The sequence below is a fragment of the Sinocyclocheilus grahami genome, unplaced genomic scaffold (assembly GCF_001515645.1).
Source record: "Sinocyclocheilus grahami isolate Dianchi unplaced genomic scaffold, SAMN03320097.WGS_v1.1 scaffold475.1, whole genome shotgun sequence".
Classification (NCBI taxonomy): domain Eukaryota; kingdom Metazoa; phylum Chordata; class Actinopteri; order Cypriniformes; family Cyprinidae; genus Sinocyclocheilus; species Sinocyclocheilus grahami.
This window is the reverse complement of record NW_015505654.1, coordinates 981,553-992,606: the sequence shown is the minus strand read 5'-3', so window position 1 is coordinate 992,606 and position 11,054 is coordinate 981,553. Positions and strand designations below refer to the sequence as shown.

Here is an 11,054-nt window from a genome sequence, read left to right as displayed (position 1 = left end):
GGATGGGTGGTGGGGGGGGGGGGGGGGACATTAGATTACATTTTTCATTTAGATTTTTTTCTTTACAAAAGAATATATTGTTTGTTTCATTATCATTGAGTATAAGAGTATAAATCATGTATTCATTTGCAATTAATTGATTTTTAGCATTTTAACAATTATTATTTAAATTTTATTTTTATTTACTATTTTATTACTATTAATAATAAATCAAAAAATTATGAATTAAACCAAACTCACTAAACTCATTTTAATTGTATTATTTAGAAGAGATCTCCACTGACATAGTTACATATATTGTTTGTTTAATTAAGGATAAGCCCATGATACATTTTTATTTTTTTTTTGCATTTTTTATAATTATTATTACTATTTAATATTAAAATAAAAACAGAGATATTGTCAAAACTCAACTAATTTTTAAAAGTCTTTAAAACTATTAATAATAAATCAAAAAATTATGAATTAAACCAAACTCACTAAACTCATTTTAATTGTATTATTTAGAAGAGATCTCCACTGACATAGTTACATATATTGTTTGTTTAATTAAGGATAAGCCCATGATACATTTTTATTTTTTTTTTGCATTTTTTATAATTATTATTACTATTTAATATTAAAATAAAAACAGAGATATTATCAAAACTCAACTAATTTTTAAAAGTCTTTAAAAAAAAAAAAAAACCCATTCATGGTCATCACCTGGGGTCTCATTTATAAAACTCTCCATAGATTTCATCCTAAAAGTGTACGTATAGGCACAAAAGCTAGATTTTGCATACACACAAAAGTTTTAGAAAACCATATAGATTTATAAAACCATGTGTACGCCAGAACATCCCAGTCAGGGTAAGATTGTGCGTATCTGCATCTCCACCCCGACTCCTCCCCAAAATCACCATATATGAAGCTTACAACGCCTAGTCTTACTATGCATAACCTCTTCTGCATATCATTTGCATGCACATTGCATCCACGTGACACCATGTTTAACACCGTCAAAGGTACAAGACATTAAAGGGGTCATTTGATGCGATTTCTATTTTTCCTTTTCTTTAGTGTGTTATGTAGCTATTTGTGCATGTATAAGATCTGCAGAGTTACAAAGCTCAAAGTCTCCCACAAAAGGATTTATTCTATATAAAAGAGAAGGCTGATCCAGACCGGGCTAAAACGCCTCATTCAAACACGCCCCCACATCTCTACGTTACAATGTGGATATATTTGCATAATGCCACCCAAATGTTCATGCAAAGAAAGAAGGCGTGGTTTCAGGAACAGCAGTAGTGTTGATGCAGCCATGTCAGGGAGACGCTGTGTGTTTCAGTGCGAAAGCAAAAGCACTTGATTTGGCTTTCTGAAAGCAAATGCAATGAGGAATTGTTGGTTAAGATTTATTTACAACAGAACAGCACAACCCAGATGTTCGAATTTGTGCAACACATTTTATGGACAACAGTTTTGTGAACATAGGAGAGTAGGCCTAGCCTACAAGGCTGGCTGTGCAAAGGCTATTTCTAAAAAAATGGGTAAATTCCGACTTTGCTATGACAATCTGGCGCTTATTCTGAATCAACTACTGTAAGTATGTTTTCATAATAGTTTAAGTATTTGCTATTGACTGTTAAAATGCGAAGTTTTGCAGCATGTAGAGTATCCCGTCGTGTGTGTGCGTGAGAGAGAGACATGGTCACATCACAGTGGAGTCAGTCAGCTTTCTTAATCGTGGCTTGTGTATTGCAAATACATACGAGCATCATCACTGTGTCTGTCACACAACTTCGTTCCACTTTCGGGGTTGAACTGATGGTAAAACTAAGGACGTTATGTACTGTATTTACATTTATGTTGAAAGTTGAAGCTCGATTATGGAAAGGGGCGTTACATTTCCAACGAGTACTTGTGGTGTTCGGCCAGTCACAATGCTCTGGGTCAGCTGGCCAATAGAGGAACTAATAACAAATGTAACGTATTTGAAAAATAATGATTTCTCTCTCCAGGAAAAAAAAGTCTGTACGCATGGGTCAGAGTTTGCGTGCAGGTGCGCAAATTTTCCCGTCAAGTTTGTTTTTTATAAATCCACCTTTTGCGTAGGAAGTGGCGTATGCCTCTTTCAGGGCAGGTTTTGTGCGTACGCAACGTTTATAAATGAGGCCCCTGGTCTCTCCTGCAAGACCGAAAAAGTATATAAGCACTTTACCACGCCATCCTGAAAACGCCCCGCACAGATGTCTACAACCATTACAGTTTCTCCCAGAAGCTTCACTACATCAGTGGAGGTGATCTTTGCAGACACGAGGAGGATTAGTGCTGTCAGGATAATATGGAAGGAGTGTGTCCTTGAAGCAGAGGAGTTTTACGGAGAGCTTATGGAGTTCTTGGAAGGTTGCTTGTGGAACTCCTCAAATGCTTGCTTAAGGTAAGTGTGCTGGGAATGAATCCAGGAAAAAATGAGCTGTTAGCAGGCGCACACATTCACACACCACTCACGCATAGACAGGCTACTATATATGTGCATCTACGTCATTCTTCTCCCTAAGGTTATACAGTTTTTGTGCGTTAATTTCCTTCATCTCTTGAGTAGCATATCAGGGCAGAAGCTGTTCCGTCAGTTTTCATCATGCTGGAAGGATGTGATGAAGAAATGACTTATGACATGTGCATCATAAAATTACCATCGGATCGCATCTCCAGAGGGAAAGTGATCCAACCCCTGAATCCGCAGTACTGCCTACAGTATGTTGCTTTTAGCTTGATGAGAAAGTTTTTTTTAAGGGAGCATATGAGATAGAGGATGTGCATGTGTAATGGAGGAACAAGAGTCAGAAGAATTCAGATACAGAAGGAGAAACATGACTAATTTATGCGAAGAGAAGTAGGTAACTTGTGTTCTGAGTGCAAATGACACTAAAAGGTGGCACATGGCCTTTTTAACTCTATGGAGTAACTGGGAAAAACCTGAATGGTTATACAGTTTTTGTGCGTTAATTTCCTTCATCTCTTGAGTAGCATATCAGGGCAGAAGCTGTTCCGTCAGTTTTCATCATGCTGGAAGGATGTGATGAAGAAATGACTTATGACATGTGCATCATAAAATTACCATCGGATCGCATCTCCAGAGGGAAAGTGATCCAACCCCTGAATCTGCAGTACTGCCTACAGTATGTTGCTTTTAGCTTGATGAGAAAGTTTTTTTTTAAGGGAGCATATGAGATAGAGGATGTGCATGTGTAATGGAGGAACAAGAGTCAGAAGAATTCAGATACAGAAGGAGAAACATGACTAATTTATGCGAAGAGAAGTAGGTAACTTGTGTTCTGAGTGCAAATGACACTAAAAGGTGGCACATGGCCTTTTTAACTCTATGGAGTGACTGGGAAAAACCTGAATTGCAATTCTGTTGCCCTTTTTCTCAATTCACAAAATCTTCATCAAACCAGGGAGTGGCCATGATCGTCAAGTCAGACCATAAGAGACCAGACCATTTTTTGAAAGAAATCTATACTCTACTTTTATTCAGCAAGGATGCATTAAATTGATCAAACGTTTTACATTGTTACAGAAGATTTGTTTAAAATAAATTATGTTCTTTTGAACTTTCTGTTCGTCACAGAACCCTGAAAAAAAGTATCAGTTTCCACAAAAAATATTAAGCAGCACAATTGTTTTCAACATTGATAAAATAAGAAATATTTCTTGAGCAGCAAATCAGCATATTAGCATGATTTCTGAAGGATCATGTGACACTGCAGACTGGAGTAATGGCTGCCGAAAATTCAGCTTTGCCCTTACAGGAATCAATTATATTTAATATATTTAAAAAGCAAGCCGTTATTTTAATTTGCAATAATATTTCACAATATCAATGTTTTTAGTTTTGATCAAATAAATGCAGCCTTGAAGAGCATAGAGACTTCTTGTGATAACATTTTTTAAAAATCCTACTGACCCAAACTTTTCAACAGTAGTGTAAAATAGAAATGCTCAACCAATTCAAGAGGAATTGCAGCCAAAAAGGTATATTGTAAAAGATAAAATCATTTCTTTAATGGCCTAAAGTTTACATCAAAAACATTAAAAAAAACATTTTTGCCTTTCAAGAACCAATTCAACATTCAGCTCAAATGATAGATGAAACCTCACTGATTCTAGATAAAATGTAGAACGTTTTAACAGAGGTCACAGACACTCAGCAGCTCCCTTTGCAATTCAAGCATGCTGCCAAAAATGACACCAGCCTTACATTTTTTTACATAAAGTGCTTAATTCAAAACTGCTCTTTTTGCTTCAGGCTTTAGGCAATCAGGTTTATAAATTGCATCAAACAAATGTGCGCATTTGTGGGTCGCACACTGACACTCTTCCTCCAAGCAATGTCTGCATGTCCCAGACTAAGCTCTCGAGGCAGGTTCACCTGGTGGATGCTCTTCTCCGAGTTCTCCCACATCCGTGACCAAATCCATGGATTACAACCTTCAAAGAGATGCTCACAGAGACACTCCAAGCACAGCCTGGTGTAATCTGCTCTGGCAACATCATTACCTAGGCCGCTAGTATTTCAGCACATCCTAGAGAGGGGGGGGCTATGAAAATTACTGCAAGCTTAGGCCTCAAAAGTCTGCCTGTGTGAAATCGCCCTACTTGAAATGTTTTAATAGCAGCGAATTAGTATTTGTCATATAAAAAGAGAATATATAGTGTGTATTATTACACACAGATGCTACACTGTGGTTGGACAGAAAGGAAATACTTCAAGACTAGCAGCGAATTAGCACCCACATACATCATGATGACACATTGCAGCTTGTTTAGCCTGTGGTTGGACAGAACGGAAATACTTCAAGATGCAGATCAAAAGGAGATGGCCACAGGCCACCAAAGTGAGAGATTAATTTTAAGTGCCAGTTCTTGTCCAGAGAGAAAGAGTGAGCTAAAACTCTCTGAAAATCATCACAAACTTACTCTGCTCCTACAGAGACAGCATTTTATGATATCATAGGTGCACTCACAATGTTTTGTCCAAATTTTAAAGCAGCAGCATCCTTTGTGAAGAATACAATCCCAGAATGAAATAAATAAACAATATGGCAGACTAAAAGAAAAATTGTTATAAATATACTTACAATTCATTAAATATGGCAAAAACTGTTTATAATTTAAGATGCACCGATATGGACATTTTGGATCATACCATAATTAATACTTATTTTATTATACTTCAGTTTGAAGTCAATAATCAATATGTTGGCCAATATTAGATATTAATAATATATTAATTATATATTATTTATAATATTAAATATAATATATTATATGTAATAAATAATCATATATATATATATATATATAATAAATAACCATATATATATATATATATATATATATATATGAACAAGAAATAACTACTAAAAATAATGTGTGGTCCCTTAAAATTGTCTTATAATTATAAAAATTAAATCGTACTGACATTTGAACAGTAGTGTACACGCCAACTAGTAAAAAAAAAAGGTACAAAAAAAAAAAGGTACAAAAGCTATCACTGGGGCAGTACCTTTTCAAAAGGTACACCCTTTACAGTTAATTTAGCCTATAAGTACCTTAAAGGTATACATATAAGTACCTAAAATGTACATTCGGTATTTGTACCTTTTGAAAATATACCACCTCAGTGACAGCTTTTGTACCTTTTTTTTCTGAGTGTAGCAAACCTTGAAGAATAATTGTTGCCATGATAAACAGAAACAACAATTTAGTGAATTCACCCCTTGTCTTTAAAAGTCATTGTGAAACGACATTGTTACAGGAGTATCTAAGTTAAATAAGGTATTCAAAGAGAAAAACAATAACGAGCAAATCATGCACAATGAGACCAGCAAGAGGTAGGCTACTATGCAAATGGGGTGAACTTTGATTTCATTTTAAGCACTACTTTAAGCAGCTTTACACACAAAATTCTGCTAACAAACACAGTCCAGCAACCACACAATACGTACCAACAAAACACTTAAATCCTCCACTCAACAGGGTCTAATCTCTCTGCTTTTGACCCCTGTTGTATTTCCATCAATCACTAGCCTGAGCTGTCACCGGCCAGTGGAGCTCAGAAGTGGATAAATGCAATCAGGGCTAATGAGTCTCATATCGCTCATCTATGCAGTGCTGTGGAGTGGATCAGCAGTGGCTGTAAACACCAGGCTTGGCTCGGGCAAGGGCAAACAAACAGGCCTGCCAAACTCTCTCTGTCTCCGTCTTTGTCTCGGCATCTGTCTCTCTCTCTCGCTCTCTCACTACTTATCCTAGCACTCATCAATCTAAGATCTCAGAGAGGAAAAACAAATCCCTACTATCAACATCAGGCAAATACAATGGAGAGCACAATGGACACTGCTAATAATAGATGAGGAAAAGAATATGCATACATCCTCAAATTACTTTCAAGTAACATGCTGTTCTTTATAATGCTGATGTGATAATAGCTTGCTGCAAATTTCAGGGCCCACGAAACAAGGCCCTGTCCACAAGTAATCATGTCATCCAGTAGTGTTTAATCAGGGATGTAAACCAGACTTTTTGGGGGGCAAATTAGTTGCAGAGTTCAAATCAAATTTAAGACTTTAAGAACTTTTTTTAACATCTGCACCAAAAAAATAAAAAATAAAAAATCCAATCAATAAAAAATACTGTCTGTTCATATGTCTAATGGACCCTGTTCACAGACTATGATGGAGCAGAGTTATTAATATCATAAATCTGGCTAATGGATGGATGGATATATTAAATGTACAGGTGTGGCCAAACGTATTAGCAGTGACATCAATTTTGTGTTTTGCAAAATTTGCAGCTTAAGCTGTTGTGGTGTTCATTCACATTGTTTCTAGATTATGTTACTGCCAATACTTGTAGAAACAATGTGAATGAACACCACAACAGCTTATGCAGCAAACTTTGCAAAAAAAAAAAAGTGTGTCACTGCCAATACTTTTGGCCACGACTGTATACATATAACGACATATTTTGTGTTATATTAATAAAAAAAAACCTACATTCTTCTGCTGCAAGTGTGTTTATAATATAATGGCATCCTTCTCTCTTCTGAAGGCCGTAATCAGTCTCTTTATTATTTTTTTTTTACTTATTCAAAGAGGCTGGAATGCACATTTAACTACAAACCTCGAGTTTAAAATTCTCAAGACATGCTTATTCAGTATGCATTAATACATCAATACATACAAATTGTAGATAAAACGATAGTGGATTATGCTGATATGATAATAATTTAATTAAAGAAAAGCAATAAAAAGATTACTGTGCCGATACAAGTAAAATCTATGCATAAAACTTCAAATATCTATTCAATAAATGATAATATGCTTTCACATGCTAAAATAATGTCTTTGTTTCCCATCAAATTTTATATGTAAAGAATTTAGTTCTTTAATTGGCAAAAAAATAATTTACTTGAAACATATTTTTGAAAATTTACATAATTGATAGCCCTAATCACACACACACACACACACACACACACACAAGCCTTCATAAAACATACACCATGACTTTGCTCAAGATCAGACTGTCTTAATTCTACCACTGTCCCCTGAGACTGGTTTTGCCTGTAAACATTTATGACAAGGTCGTCCTCTTAAAACAAAAGAGACTCCTAATTACATTTCTATGCTCTCTGAATTGATTAATCACCTAAAATTAGCTTCCTAGCAACTGGGTGAAGGGTGATATAACTAACCGCTGTTAACAACTCTGCAGCCAATATTTCCTTAATGTATCCATGACTCCTCTGGTTTAATATGTGTGCAAATGTTTCATTGATCCAAACGGAGCAATGTGTGACTGTGGAAAACACAATAGATACATTAGAATTAATTTAAGCAGTATGATCATCCATTTCACATCCTTTCAGAGGCACATGAATTGGAAAAAAAAAAAAGATCCAGAGGGGGGGGGAAAATCAAGCTAGTAATTAAAGTTCATTTCGTGGTCATTGTAAATCTCAGCGATAATGCCATGTGTGAATAACAGCTTAATCGTTAATTATTATGCATTATTTTAAGGTTAACGCAATTGAATAGAGACCAAGGATGGTTATCAAGACCCTGAGTTCAAGACAGGGTTGGTTCAAACACAAAAGCCTTTTCTTTGTATTACATTTCCCTCTCTCTGTCTCTCACTCTCTCTCCAGTGCATTTCCACAGCCCGTCCTTGACAAAACCAGACACTTGCCTGAGCAAATGTGACATGCCCAGCTTCACACGCTAACCTTGAAAAAACAACTGGTCCCTGTAACTTGGGATTACCATAACTTCTCAGTAATTGTCTGTACGATCCTGTGCAGAAACCCAGGGGATGAGGGAACACAATGGGGATGAAGCCTAACTGTTTCAGCTTGTTTGTGTCTTATAGGGTGGCAGAAGGGGGTCAAGATCAGACTGTCTTAATTCTACCACTGTCCCCTGAGACTGGTTTTGCCTGTAAACATTTATGACAAGGTCGTCCTCTTAAAACAAAAGAGACTCCTAATTACATTTCTATACTCTCTGAATTGATTAATCACCTAAAATTAGCTTCCTAGCAACTGGGTGAAGGGTGATATAACTAACCGCTGTTAACAACTCTGCAGCCAATATTTCCTTAATGTATCCATGACTCCTCTGGTTTAATATGTGTGCAAATGTTTCATTGATCCAAACGGAGCAATGTGTGACTGTGGAAAACACAATAGATACATTAGAATTAATTTAAGCAGTATGATCATCCATTTCACATCCTTTCAGAGGCACATGAATTGGAAAAAAAAAAAAGATCCAGAGGGGGGGGAAAAATCAAGCTAGTAATTAAAGTTCATTTCGTGGTCATTGTAAATCTCAGCGATAATGTCATGTGTGAATAACAGCTTAATCGTTAATTATTATGCATTATTTTAAGGTTAACGCAATTGAATAGAGACCAAGGATGGTTATCAAGACCCTGAGTTCAAGACAGGGTTGGTTCAAACACAAAAGCCTTTTCTTTGTATTACATTTCCCTCTCTCTGTCTCTCACTCTCTCTCCAGTGCATTTCCACAGCCCGTCCTTGACAAAACCAGACACTTGCCTGAGCAAATGTGACATGCCCAGCTTCACACGCTAACCTTGAAAAAACAACTGGTCCCTGTAACTTGGGATTACCATAACTTCTCAGTAATTGTCTGTACGATCCTGTGCAGAAACCCAGGGGATGAGGGAACACAATGGGGATGAAGCCTAACTGTTTCAGCTTGTTTGTGTCTTATAGGGTGGCAGAAGGGGGTCAGGATATGAAGATCCTGTAGCAAGCAAAAATGGCACAATTCCAAAGGGCATCAGCACGTCAAAATGACAAATGTCACATGTTGAATAAGAGAGCAACCCTGGTGGGCTAACAACTCTTGCACGCACACTTACACGCACACAACTTTCAGTCTTAAAGGGCATGACAGGTCTAATAGAGAAGAAATAGGGCAAAAATGTGTTGCACTTTGAAATGAAGGCCACTTACAACATCGAACAACACACCTTGTATTTCTGTTGAACAGGTTCAACTTTCCTGTTAAAAACCAAATCGTATAATATCATGGTACTTTGAAATCTACTACCATTAAAAAGTTTGGGGCCTGTAATGCTTTTTTTTTTTTTTTTAACTAATACTTTTATTCAGCAAGGACAACCTGGTTTCATAAAAATGTGTACCTCTGTGCACTTTTTGTGCAACACCGTTTTTGAACTGCTTTGTCGAGCCGTGGTTACACAGGATTCATACCGGAGCTCCTCGTCTCGAAAAGTACATCTCCGTACTCCGTGAGCTACCGAACAAGCCTACCGCCTATGAAAACCCATAGATATGAAGCTGGATGTGTGCGATGCTAACGTTCAAAAGCATCAGTTTTCAAATCTCCCAGCATATTAATATTGTTTTGAAGTCATAACAGGAGTGGCAGAAGGGGGTCAGGATATGAAGATCTTCTAGCAAGTAAAAATGGCACAATTCCAAAGGGCATCAGCACATGTCAAAATGACAAATGTCACATGTTGAATAAGAGAGCAACCCTGGTGGGCTAACAACTCTTGCACGCACACTTACACGCACACAACTTTCAGTCTTAAAGGGCATGACAGGTCTAATAGAGAAGAAATAGGGCAAAAATGTGTTGCACTTTGAAATGAAGGCCACTTACAACATTGAACAACACACCTTGTATTTCTGTTGAACGGGTTCAACTTTCCTGTTAAAAACCAAATCGTATAATATCATGGTACTTTGAAATCTACTACCATTAAAAAGTTTGGGGCCTGTAATGCTTTTTTTTTTTTTTTTAACTAATACTTTTATTCAGCAAGGACAACCTGGTTTCATAAAAATGTGTACCTCTGTGCACTTTTTGTGCAACACCGTTTTTGAACTGCTTTGTCGAGCCGTGGTTACACAGGATTCATACCGGAGCTCCTCGTCTCTCAAGTACATCTCCGTACTCCGTGAGCTACCGAACAAGCCTACCGCCTATGAAAACCCATAGATATGAAGCTGGATGTGTATGATGCTAACGTTCAAAAGCATCAGTTTTCAAATCTCCCAGCATATTAATATTGTTTTGAAGTCATAACATGATATTTTTTAAGTAATTGTGCGAAAATTACGCTTTATTAATCGAAACTCTGTAAATTTGCGTGAAAAGGAATAAAAGGTGTCGGGGTTTTACTGCCTCTAGTGTTCATTTATTTTAGAAAAAGTGAAATGTGCTTATTGGTACGTATTTCGCATCTCGCTAAAAAAGTGCACCCAGGTACATTTATGCCATGAGACCAGGTAGGCAAGGATCTATTAAATTGATTAAAAGTGACAATAAGGAAATTTGTTACAAAAGAATTCTATTCTATTCTAAGTGAATGTTGGGTAACACTTTACTTGAAGGGGTGTGCATAAGACTGACATGACACCTTCATAATCATGACATGACACATGTCATGAATATGAAGGAGGTTTTATGCATGTTTATGACAACTGTCATTAAGTGTCATTC

General features: G+C 36.7%; 1 protein-coding gene and 1 long non-coding RNA gene across 2 annotated transcripts in view; both read right to left on the bottom strand.

Annotated features, from left to right (window-relative positions):
* The window catches only part of tmem8b (transmembrane protein 8B), a 128,649-nt gene that overhangs the window by 84,540 nt on the left and 33,055 nt on the right, over positions 1-11,054 (bottom strand). The window lies entirely within an intron of this gene.
* The window catches only part of LOC107553612 (uncharacterized), an 11,968-nt gene continuing 6,467 nt past the window's right edge, over positions 5,554-11,054 (bottom strand). Inside the window, exon 3 of the long non-coding RNA XR_001604977.1 lies at positions 5,554-5,572. This is a non-coding gene — a long non-coding RNA (uncharacterized lncRNA). The remainder of the gene's footprint in view (positions 5,573-11,054) is intronic.